Consider the following 10,000-nt stretch of genomic DNA (forward strand, 5'->3'; position numbering starts at 1 on the left):
TGGGAATACCATGTGCTTTAGGTAATTTTATACTGCCATAACAGTCTTTTCTATTACATTTTACATTTAATTTTTCAACTTACCAATGAATTTACTTGAGTTAAGAAGTAAAAGAGGTCTAAAGTTAATATTTTTGATCGCCTGCAGCCAAACCACACTGGACATGCCCAATCTCTTCTGATCTTGGAAGCTATGCAGTATTGGGCCTGGTTAGTACTTGGATGGGAGAACACCTGGGAATTCCAGATGCTGTAGTTAATTTTATACTGACATAACATTCTTTTCTATTACATTTTACATTTAATTTTTTCAACTTATCAATGAATTTACTTGAGTTAAGAAGTAAAAGAAGTCTAAAGTTAATGTTTTTGAGCGCCTGCAGCCAAACCACACTGGACATTGCCAATCTCGTCTGATCTTGGAAGCTATGCAGTGTTGGGCCTGGTTAGTACTTGGATGGGAGACCAACTGGAAATAACAGGAGCTGTAAGTAATTTTATACTGCCATAACATTCTTTTCTATTACATTTTACATTTCATTTTTCAACTTATCATTGAATTTACTTGAGTTAAGAAGTAAAAGAGGTCTGAAGTTTATGATTTTGAGCACCTACAGCCAAACCACACTGGACATGCCCAATCTCGTCTGATCTTGGAAGCTATGCAGTGTTGGGCCTGGTTAGTACTTGAATGGGAGACCACCTGGGAATACCAGGTGCTGTAGGTAATTTTATACTGCCATAACATTCTTTTCTATTACATTATACATTTAATTTTTAAAAATTATCAATGAGTTTACTTGAGTTAAGAAGTAAAAGAGGTCTAAAGTTAATGTTTTTGAGCACCTACAGCCAAACCACACTGGACATGCCCAATCTCGTCTGATCTTGGAAGCTATGCAGTGTTGGGCCTGGTCAGTGTTTGGATGGGAGACCACCTGGGAAAACCAGGTGCAGTAGGTAATTTTATATAGCCATAACATTCTTTTCTATTACATTTTACATTACATTTTTTCAACTTATCAATGAATTTACTTGAGTTAAGAAGTAAAAGAGGTCTAAAGTTAATATTTTTGGGCACCTACAGCCAAACCACACTGGACATGCACAATCTCGTCTGATCTTGGAAGCTATGCAGTGTTGGGCCCGGTTAGTACTTGGATGGGAGACCACCTGGGAATACCAGGTGCTGTAGTTAATTTTATACTGCCATAACATTCTTTTCTATTACATTTTACTTTTAATTTTTTCAACTTATCAATGAATTTACTTGAGTTAAGAAGTAATAGAGGTCTAAAGTTAATGTTTTTGAGCACCTACAGCCAAACCACACTGGACATGTCCAATCTCGTCTGATCTTCGAAGCTATGCAGTGTTGGGCCTGGTTAGTACTTGGATGGGAGACCACCTGGGAATACCAGGTGCTGTAGGTAATTTTATATAGCCATAGCATTCTTTTCTATTACATTTTACATTTATTTTTTCAACTTATCAATGAATTTACTTGAGTTAAGAAGTAAAAGAGGTCTAAAGTTAATATTTTTGAGCACCTACAGCCAAACCACACTGGACATGGCCAATGTCGTCTGATCTTGGAAGCTATGCAGTGTTGTGCCTGGTTAGTACTAGGATGGGAAACCACCTGGGAATACCAGGTGCTGTAGGTAATTTTATACTGCCATAACATTCTTTTCTATTACATTTTACATTTAATTTTTTCAACTTATCAATGAATTTACTTGAGTTAAGAAGTAAAAGAGGTCTTAAGTTAATATGTTTGAGCACCTACAGCCAAACCATACTGGACATGGCCAATGTCATCTGATCTTGGAAGCTATGCAGTGTTGGGCATGGTTAGTACGTGGATGGGAGACCACCTGGGAATACCAGGTGCTGTAGATACTTTTATACTGCCATAACATTCTTTTCTATTACATTTTACATTTCATTTTTCAACTTATCATTGAATTTACTTGATTTAAGAAGTAAAAGAGGTCTGAAGTTTATGATTTTGAGCATCTACAGCCAAAGCACACTGGACATGCCCAATCTCGTCTGATCTTGGAAGCTATGCAGTGTTGGGCCTGGTTAGTACTTGGATGGGAGACCACCTGGGAATACCAGGTGCTGTAGGTAATTTTATACTGCCATAACATTCTTTTCTATTACATTATACATTTAATTTTTTCAAATTATCAATGAGTTTACTTGAGTTAAGAAGTAAAAGAGGTCTAAAGTTAATGTTTTTGAGCACCTACAGCCAAACCACACTGGACATGCCCAATCTCGTCTGATCTTGGAAGCTATGCAGTGTTGGGCCTGGTCAGTGTTTGGATGGGAGACCACCTGGGAAAACCAGGTGCAGTAGGTAATTTTATATAGCCATAACATTCTTTTCTATTACATTTTACATTACATTTTTTCAACTTATCAATGAATTTACTTGAGTTAAGAAGTAAAAGAGGTCTAAAGTTAATATTTCTGAGCGCCTACAGACAAACCACACTAGACATTGCCAATGTTGTCTGATCTTGGAAGCTATGCAGTGTTGGGCATGGTTAGTACTTGGTATGGGAAACCACCTGGGAATACCAGGTGCTGTAGGTACTTTTATACTGCCATAACATTCTTTTCTATTACATTTTACATTTAATTTTTTCAACTTATCAATGAATTTGCTTGAGTTAAGAAGTAAAAGAGGTCTAAATTTAATGCTTTTGAGCACCTACAGCCAAACCACACTGGACATGCCCAATCTCGTCTGATCTTGGAAGCTATGCAGTGTTGGGCCTGGTTAGTACTTGGATGGGAGACCACCTGGGAATACCAGGTGCTGTAGGTAATTTTATACAGCCAAAACATTCTTTTCTATTACATTTTACATTTAATTTTTTCAACTTATCAATGAATTTACTTGAGTTAAGAAGTAAAAGAGGTCTAAAGTTAAGGTTTTTGAGCACTTACAGCCAAACCACACTGGACATGCCCAATCTCATCTGATCTTGGAAGCTATGCAGTGTTGGGCCTGGTTAGTACTTGGATGGGAGACCACCAATGAATACCAGGAGATGCAGGTAATTTTATACTGCCATAACATTCTTTTCTATTACATTTTACATTTCATTTTTCAACTTATCATTGAATTTACTTGAGTTAAGAAGTAAAAGAGGTCTAAAGTTAATATTTTTGGGCACCTACAGCCAAACCACACTGGACATGCCCAATCTCGTCTGATCTTGGAAGCTATGCAGTGTTGGGCCCGGTTAGTACTTGGATGGGAGACCACCTGGGAATACCAGGTGCTGTAGTTAATTTTATACTGCCATAACATTCTTTTCTATTACATTTTACTTTTAATTTTTTCAACTTATCAATGAATTTACTTGAGTTAAGAAGTAATAGAGGTCTAAAGTTAATGTTTTTGAGCACCTACAGCCAAACCACACTGGACATGTCCAATCTCGTCTGATCTTCTAAGCTATGCAGTGTTGGGCCTGGTTAGTACTTGGATGGGAGACCACCTGGGAATACCAGGTGCTGTAGGTAATTTTATATAGCCATAGCATTCTTTTCTATTACATTTTACATTTATTTTTTCAACTTATCAATGAATTTACTTGAGTTAAGAAGTAAAAGAGGTCTAAAGTTAATATTTTTGAGCACCTACAGCCAAACCACACTGGACATGGCCAATGTCGTCTGATCTTGGAAGCTATGCAGTGTTGTGCCTGGTTAGTACTTGGATGGGAAACCACCTGGGAATACCAGGTGCTGTAGGTAATTTTATACTGCCATAACATTCTTTTCTATTACATTTTACATTTAATTTTTTCAACTTATCAATGAATTTACTTGAGTTAAGAAGTAAAAGAGGTCTTAAGTTAATATGTTTGAGCACCTACAGCCAAACCATACTGGACATGGCCAATGTTGTCTGATCTTGGAAGCTATGCAGTGTTGGGCATGGTTAGTACTTGGTATGGGAAACCACCTGGGAATACCAGGTGCTGTAGGTAATTTTATACTGCCATAACATTATTTTGTATTACATTTTACATTTAATTTTTTTCCAATTATCAATGAATTTACTTGAGTTAAGAAGTAAAAGAGGTCTAAAGTTAATGTTGTTGAGCACCTACAGGCAAACCACACTGGACATGCCCAATCTCGTCTGATCTTGGAAGCTATGCAGTGTTGGGGCTGGTTAGTACTTGGATGGGAGACCACCTGGGAATACCAGGTGCTGTAGGTAATTTTATACTGCCATAACATTCTTTTCTATTACATTTTACATTTAATTTTTTCAACTTATCAATGAATTTACTTGAGTTAAGAAGTAATAGAGGTCTAAAGTTAATGTTTTTGAGAACCTACAGCCAAACCACACTGGACATGCCCAATCTCATCTGATCTTCGAAGCTATGCAGTGTTGGGCCTGGTTAGTACTTGGATGGGAGACCACCTGGGAATACCAGGTGCTGTAGGTAATTTTATATAGCCATAACATTCTTTTCTATTACATATTACATTACATTTTTTCAACTTATCAATGAATTTACTTGAGTTAAGAAGTAAAAGAGGTCTAAAGTTAATATTTTTGAGCACCTACAGCCAAACCACACTGGACATGGCCAATGTCGTCTGATCGTGGACGCTATGCAGTGTTGGGCCTGGTAAGTACTTGGATGGGAGAACACATGGGAATACCAGGTGCTGTACATCATTTTATACTGCCATAACATTCTTTTCTATTACATTTTACATTTAATTTTTTCAACTTATCAATGAATTTACTTGAGTTAAGAAGTATAAGAGGTCTAAAGTTAATGTTTTAGAGCACCTACAGACAAACCACACTGGACATGCCCAATCTCATCTGATCTTGGAAGCTAGGCAGTGTTGGGCCTGGTTAGTACTTGGATGGGAGACCACATGGGAATACCATGTGCTTTAGGTAATTTTATACTGCCATAACAGTCTTTTCTATTACATTTTACATTTAATTTTTCAACTTACCAATGAATTTACTTGAGTTAAGAAGTAAAAGAGGTCTAAAGTAAATATTTTTGATCGCCTGAAGCCAAACCACACTGGACATGCCCAATCTCTTCTGATCTTGGAAGCTATGCAGTATTGGGCCTGGTTAGTACTTGGATGGGAGAACACCTGGGAATTCCAGATGCTGTAGTTAATTTTATACTGACATAACATTCTTTTCTATTACATTTTACATTTAATTTTTTCAACTTATCAATGAATTTACTTGAGTTAAGAAGTAAAAGAGGTCTAAAGTTAATGTTTTTGAGTGCCTGCAGCCAAACCACACTGGACATGCCCAATCTCGTCTGATCTTGGAAGCTATGCAGTGTTGGGCCTGGTTAGTACTTGGATGGGAGACCAACTGGAAATAACAGGAGCTGTAAGTAATTTTATACTGCCATAACATTCTTTTCTATTACATTTTACATTTCATTTTTCAACTTATCATTGAATTTACTTGAGTTAAGAAGTAAAAGAGGTCTGAAGTTTATAATTTTGAGCACCTACAGCCAAACCACACTGGACATGCCCAATCTTGTCAGATCTTGGAAGCTATGCAGTGTTGGGCCTGGTTAGTACTTGAATGGGAGACCACCTGGGAATACCAGGTGCTGAGGGTAATTTTATACTGCCATAACATTCTTTTCTATTACATTATACATTTAATTTTTTCAAATTATCAATGAATTTACTTGAGTTAAGAAGTAAAAGAGGTCTAAAGTTAATGTTTTTGAGTACCTACAGCCAAACCACACTTGACATGCCCAATCTCGTCTGATCTTGGAAGCTATGCAGTGTTGGGCCTGGTCAGTGCTTGGATGGAAGACCACCTGGGAAAACCAGGTGTAGTAGGTAATTTATATAGCCATAACATTCTTTTCTATTACATTTTACATTACATTTTTTCAACTTATCTATGAATTTACTTGAGTTAAGCAGTAAAAGAGGTCTATAGTTAATATTTCTGAGCACCTACAGCCAAACCACACTAGACATGGCCAATGTTGTCTGATCTTGGAAGCTATGCAGTGTTGGGCATGGTTAGTACTTGGTATGGGAAACCACCTGGGAATACCAGGTGCTGTAGGTAATTTTATACTGCCATAACATTATTTTCTATTACATTTTACATTTAATTTTTTTCAACTTATCAATGAATTTACTTGAGTTAAGAAGTAAAAGAGGTCTAAAGTTAATGTTATTGAGCACCTACAGTCAAACCACACTGGACATGCCCAATCTCGTCTGATCTTGGAAGCTATGCAGTGTTGGGGCTGGTTAGTACTTGGATGGGAGACCCCCTGGGAATACCAGGTGCTGTAGGTAATTTTATACTGCCATAACATTCTTTTCTATTACATTTTACATTTAATTTTTTCAACTTATCAATGAATTTACTTGAGTTAAGAAGTAAAAGAGGTCTAAAGTTAAGGTGTTTGAGCACTTACAGCCAAACCACACTGGACATGCCCAATCTCATCTGATCTTGGAAGCTATGCAGTGTTGGGCCTGGTTAGTACTTGGATGGGAGACCACCTGGGAATACCAGGTGCTGTAGGTAATTTTATACTGCCATAACATTCTTTTCTATTACATTTTACATTTAATTTTTTCAACTTATCAATGAATTTACTTGAGTTAAGAAGTAATAGAGGTCTAAAGTTAATGTTTTTAGAGCACCTACAGCCAAACCACACTGGACATGCCCAATCTCGTCTGATCTTCGAAGCTATGCAGTGTTGGGCCTGGTTAGTACTTGGATGGGAGACTACCTGGGAATACCAGGTGCTGTAGGTAATTTTATATAACCATAGCATTCTTTTCTATTACATTTTACATTACATTTTTTCAACTTATCAATGAATTTACTTGAGTTAAAAAATAAAAGAGGTCTAAAGTTAATGTTTTTGAGCAGCTACAGACAAACCACACTGGACATGCCCAATCTCATCTGATCTTGGAAGCTAGGCAGTGTTGGGCCTGGTTAGTACTTGGATGGGAGACCACCAGGGAAAACCAGGTGCAGTAGGTAATTTATATAGCCATAACTTTCTTTTCTATTACATTTTACATTACATTTTTTCAACTTATCAATGAATTTACTTGTGTTAAGCAGTAAAAGAGGTCTATAGTTAATATTTCTGAGCACCTACAGCCAAACCTCACTAGACATGGCCAATGTTGTCTGATCTTGGAAGCTATGCAGTGTTGGGCATGGTTAGTACTTGGTATGGGAAACCACCTGGGAATACCAGGTGCTGTAGGTAATTTTATACTGCCATAACATTATTTTCTATTACATTTTACATTTAATTTTTTCAACTTATCAATGAATTTACTTGAGTTAAGAAGTAAAAGAGGTCTTAAGTTAATATGTTTGAGCACCTACAGCCAAACCATACTGGACATGGCCAATGTCATCTGATCTTGGAAGCTATGCAGTGTTGGGCATGGTTAGTACGTGGATGGGAGACCACCTGGGAATACCAGGTGCTGTAGATACTTTTATACTGCCATAACATTCTTTTCTATTACATTTTACATTTCATTTTTCAACTTATCATTGAATTTACTTGAGTTAAGAAGTAAAAGAGGTCTGAAGTTTATGATTTTGAGCACCTACAGCCAAACCACACTGGACATGCCCAATCTCGTCTGATCTTGGAAGCTATGCAGTGTTGGGCCTGGTTAGTACTTGGATGGGAGACCACCTGGGAATACCAGGTGCTGTAGGTAATTTTATACTGCCATAACATTCTTTTCTATTACATTATACGTTTAATTTTTTCAAATTATCAATGAATTTACTTGATTTAAGAAGTAAAAGAGGTCTAAAGTTAATATTTCTAAGCACCTACAGCCAAACCACACTGGACATGGCCAATGTTGTCTGATCTTGGAAGCTATGCAGTGTTGGTGCTAGTTAGTACTTGGATGGGAGACCACCTGGGAAAACCAGGTGCAGTAGGTAATTTTATATAGCCATAACATTCTTTTCTATTACATTTTACATTACATTTTTTCAACTTATCAATGAATTTACTTGAGTTAAGAAGTAAAAGAGGTCTAAAGTTAATGCATTTGAGCACCTACAGCCAAACCACACTGGACATGCCCAATCTTGTCTGATCTTGGAAGCTATGCAGTGTTGAGCCTGGTTAGTACTTGGATGGGAGACCACCTGGGAAAACCAGGTGCAGTAGGTAATTTTATATAGCCATAACATTCTTTTCTATTACATTTTACATTACATTTTTTCAACTTATCAATGAATTTACTTGAGTTAAGAAGTAAAAGAGGTCTAAAGTTAATATTTCAGAGCACCTACAGCCAAACCATACTGGACATAGCCAATGTTGTCTGATCTTGGAAGCTATGCAGTGTTGGGCATGGTTAGTACTTTATATGGGAAACCACCTGGGAATACCAGGTGCTGTAGGTAATTTTATACTGCCATAACATTATTTTGTATTACATTTCACATTTTATTTTTTTGCAATTATCAATGAATTTACTTGAGTTAAGAAGTAAAAGAGGTCTAAAGTTAATGTTGTTGAGCACCTACAGTCAAACCACACTGGACATGCCCAATCTCGTCTGATCTTGGAAGCTATGCAGTGTTGGGGCTGGTTAGTACTTGGATGGGAGACCACCTGGGAATACCAGGAGCTGTAGGTAATTTTATACTGCCATAACATTCTTTTCTATTACATTTTACATTTAATTTTTTCAACTTATCAATGAATTTACTTGAGTTAAGAAGTAATAGAGGTCTAAAGTTAATGTTTTTGAGAACCTACAGCCAAACCACACTGGACATGCCCAATCTCATCTGATCTTCGAAGCTAGGCAGTGTTGGGCCTGGTTAGTACTTGGATGGGAGACCACCTGGGAATACCAGGTGCTGTAGGTAATTTTATATAGCCATAACATTCTTTTCTATTACATTTTACATTACATTTTTTCAACTTATCAATGAATTTACTTGAGTTAAGAAGTAAAAGAGGTCTAAAGCTAATATTTTTGAGCACCTACAGCCAAACCACACTGGACATGGCCAATGTCGTCTGATCGTGGACGCTATGCAGTGTTGGGCCTGGTAAGTACTTGGATGGGAGAACACATGGGAATACCAGGTGCTGTACATCATTTTATACTGCCATAACATTCTTTTCTATTACATTTTACATTTAATTTTTTCAACTTATCAATGAATTTACTTGAGTTAAGAAGTATAAGAGGTCTAAAGTTAATGTTTTTGAGCACCTACAGACAAACCACACTGGACATGCCCAATCTCATCTGATCTTGGAAGCTAGGCAGTGTTGGGCCTGGTTAGTACTTGGATGGGAGACTACATGGGAATACCATGTGCTTTAGGTAATTTTATACTGCCATAACATTCTTTTCTATTACATTTTACATTTAATTTTTCAACTTACCAATGAATTTACTTGAGTTAAGAAGTAAAAGAGGTCTAAAGTAAATATTTTTGATCGCCTGCAGCCAAACCACACTGGACATGCCCAATCTCTTCTGATCTTGGAAGCTATGCAGTATTGGGCCTGGTTAGTACTTGGATGGGAGAACACCTGGGAATTCCAGATGCTGTAGTTAATTTTATACTGACATAACATTCTTTTCTATTACATTTTACATTTAATTTTTTCAACTTGTCAATGAATTTACTTGAGTTAAGAAGTAAAAGAGGTCTAAAGTTAATGTTTTTGAGTGCCTGCAGCCAAACCACACTGGACATGCCCAATCTCGTCTGATCTTGGAAGCTATGCAGTGTTGGGCCTGGTTAGTACTTGGATGGGAGACCAACTGGAAATAACAGGTTTTGTAAGTAATTTTATACTGCCATAACATTCTTTTCTATTACATTTTACATTTCATTTTTCAACTTATCATTGAATTTACTTGAGTTAAGAAGTAAAAGAGGTCTGAAGTTTATGATT

General features: G+C 36.9%; 4 non-coding genes and 28 pseudogenes across 4 annotated transcripts; all 32 read left to right on the forward strand.

Annotated features, from left to right (window-relative positions):
* LOC148455120 (5S ribosomal RNA) overlaps positions 1-24 on the forward strand; it is a 119-nt pseudogene extending 95 nt beyond the window's left edge.
* Positions 25-139: 115 nt separating this feature from the next.
* Positions 140-258, forward strand: LOC148455121 (5S ribosomal RNA; annotated as a pseudogene).
* Positions 259-374: 116 nt separating this feature from the next.
* On the forward strand, positions 375-493 carry LOC148455122 (5S ribosomal RNA; annotated as a pseudogene).
* A 115-nt stretch (positions 494-608) lies between these two features.
* LOC148455123 (5S ribosomal RNA) lies at positions 609-727 on the forward strand. Its single transcript, XR_015873877.1, has one exon. It is a non-coding gene; the product is annotated as a 5S ribosomal RNA (ribosomal RNA).
* Positions 728-843: 116 nt separating this feature from the next.
* On the forward strand, positions 844-962 carry LOC148455124 (5S ribosomal RNA; annotated as a pseudogene).
* A 116-nt stretch (positions 963-1,078) lies between these two features.
* On the forward strand, positions 1,079-1,197 carry LOC148455125 (5S ribosomal RNA; annotated as a pseudogene).
* Positions 1,198-1,313: 116 nt separating this feature from the next.
* Positions 1,314-1,432, forward strand: LOC148455126 (5S ribosomal RNA; annotated as a pseudogene).
* Positions 1,433-1,547: 115 nt separating this feature from the next.
* LOC148455127 (5S ribosomal RNA) lies at positions 1,548-1,666 on the forward strand (annotated as a pseudogene).
* Positions 1,667-2,016: 350 nt separating this feature from the next.
* LOC148455128 (5S ribosomal RNA) lies at positions 2,017-2,135 on the forward strand (annotated as a pseudogene).
* Positions 2,136-2,251: 116 nt separating this feature from the next.
* Positions 2,252-2,370, forward strand: LOC148455129 (5S ribosomal RNA; annotated as a pseudogene).
* A 352-nt stretch (positions 2,371-2,722) lies between these two features.
* Positions 2,723-2,841, forward strand: LOC148455130 (5S ribosomal RNA). The gene has a single exon (XR_015873036.1). It is a non-coding gene; the product is annotated as a 5S ribosomal RNA (ribosomal RNA).
* Positions 2,842-2,957: 116 nt separating this feature from the next.
* LOC148455131 (5S ribosomal RNA) lies at positions 2,958-3,076 on the forward strand (annotated as a pseudogene).
* Positions 3,077-3,191: 115 nt separating this feature from the next.
* Positions 3,192-3,310, forward strand: LOC148455132 (5S ribosomal RNA; annotated as a pseudogene).
* A 116-nt stretch (positions 3,311-3,426) lies between these two features.
* LOC148455133 (5S ribosomal RNA) lies at positions 3,427-3,545 on the forward strand (annotated as a pseudogene).
* A 115-nt stretch (positions 3,546-3,660) lies between these two features.
* On the forward strand, positions 3,661-3,779 carry LOC148455134 (5S ribosomal RNA; annotated as a pseudogene).
* Positions 3,780-4,132: 353 nt separating this feature from the next.
* LOC148455135 (5S ribosomal RNA) lies at positions 4,133-4,251 on the forward strand (annotated as a pseudogene).
* A 116-nt stretch (positions 4,252-4,367) lies between these two features.
* On the forward strand, positions 4,368-4,486 carry LOC148455136 (5S ribosomal RNA; annotated as a pseudogene).
* Positions 4,487-4,837: 351 nt separating this feature from the next.
* On the forward strand, positions 4,838-4,956 carry LOC148455137 (5S ribosomal RNA; annotated as a pseudogene).
* Positions 4,957-5,306: 350 nt separating this feature from the next.
* On the forward strand, positions 5,307-5,425 carry LOC148455138 (5S ribosomal RNA; annotated as a pseudogene).
* A 115-nt stretch (positions 5,426-5,540) lies between these two features.
* Positions 5,541-5,659, forward strand: LOC148455139 (5S ribosomal RNA; annotated as a pseudogene).
* Positions 5,660-5,775: 116 nt separating this feature from the next.
* On the forward strand, positions 5,776-5,894 carry LOC148455140 (5S ribosomal RNA; annotated as a pseudogene).
* Positions 5,895-6,246: 352 nt separating this feature from the next.
* On the forward strand, positions 6,247-6,365 carry LOC148455141 (5S ribosomal RNA; annotated as a pseudogene).
* Positions 6,366-6,481: 116 nt separating this feature from the next.
* Positions 6,482-6,600, forward strand: LOC148455142 (5S ribosomal RNA). Its single transcript, XR_015873594.1, has one exon. It is a non-coding gene; the product is annotated as a 5S ribosomal RNA (ribosomal RNA).
* A 117-nt stretch (positions 6,601-6,717) lies between these two features.
* Positions 6,718-6,836, forward strand: LOC148455143 (5S ribosomal RNA; annotated as a pseudogene).
* A 116-nt stretch (positions 6,837-6,952) lies between these two features.
* Positions 6,953-7,071, forward strand: LOC148455144 (5S ribosomal RNA; annotated as a pseudogene).
* A 585-nt stretch (positions 7,072-7,656) lies between these two features.
* On the forward strand, positions 7,657-7,775 carry LOC148455145 (5S ribosomal RNA). Its single transcript, XR_015873037.1, has one exon. It is a non-coding gene; the product is annotated as a 5S ribosomal RNA (ribosomal RNA).
* A 351-nt stretch (positions 7,776-8,126) lies between these two features.
* LOC148455146 (5S ribosomal RNA) lies at positions 8,127-8,245 on the forward strand (annotated as a pseudogene).
* Positions 8,246-8,598: 353 nt separating this feature from the next.
* Positions 8,599-8,717, forward strand: LOC148455147 (5S ribosomal RNA; annotated as a pseudogene).
* A 116-nt stretch (positions 8,718-8,833) lies between these two features.
* Positions 8,834-8,952, forward strand: LOC148455148 (5S ribosomal RNA; annotated as a pseudogene).
* A 351-nt stretch (positions 8,953-9,303) lies between these two features.
* LOC148455149 (5S ribosomal RNA) lies at positions 9,304-9,422 on the forward strand (annotated as a pseudogene).
* A 115-nt stretch (positions 9,423-9,537) lies between these two features.
* On the forward strand, positions 9,538-9,656 carry LOC148455150 (5S ribosomal RNA; annotated as a pseudogene).
* A 116-nt stretch (positions 9,657-9,772) lies between these two features.
* LOC148455151 (5S ribosomal RNA) lies at positions 9,773-9,891 on the forward strand (annotated as a pseudogene).
* The last annotated feature ends 109 nt before the right edge of the window (positions 9,892-10,000 follow it).

The sequence above is a fragment of the Taudactylus pleione genome, unplaced genomic scaffold (genome assembly GCF_031769625.1).
Source record: "Taudactylus pleione unplaced genomic scaffold, aTauple2 ptg000967l, whole genome shotgun sequence".
Lineage (NCBI taxonomy): Eukaryota > Metazoa > Chordata > Amphibia > Anura > Myobatrachidae > Taudactylus > Taudactylus pleione.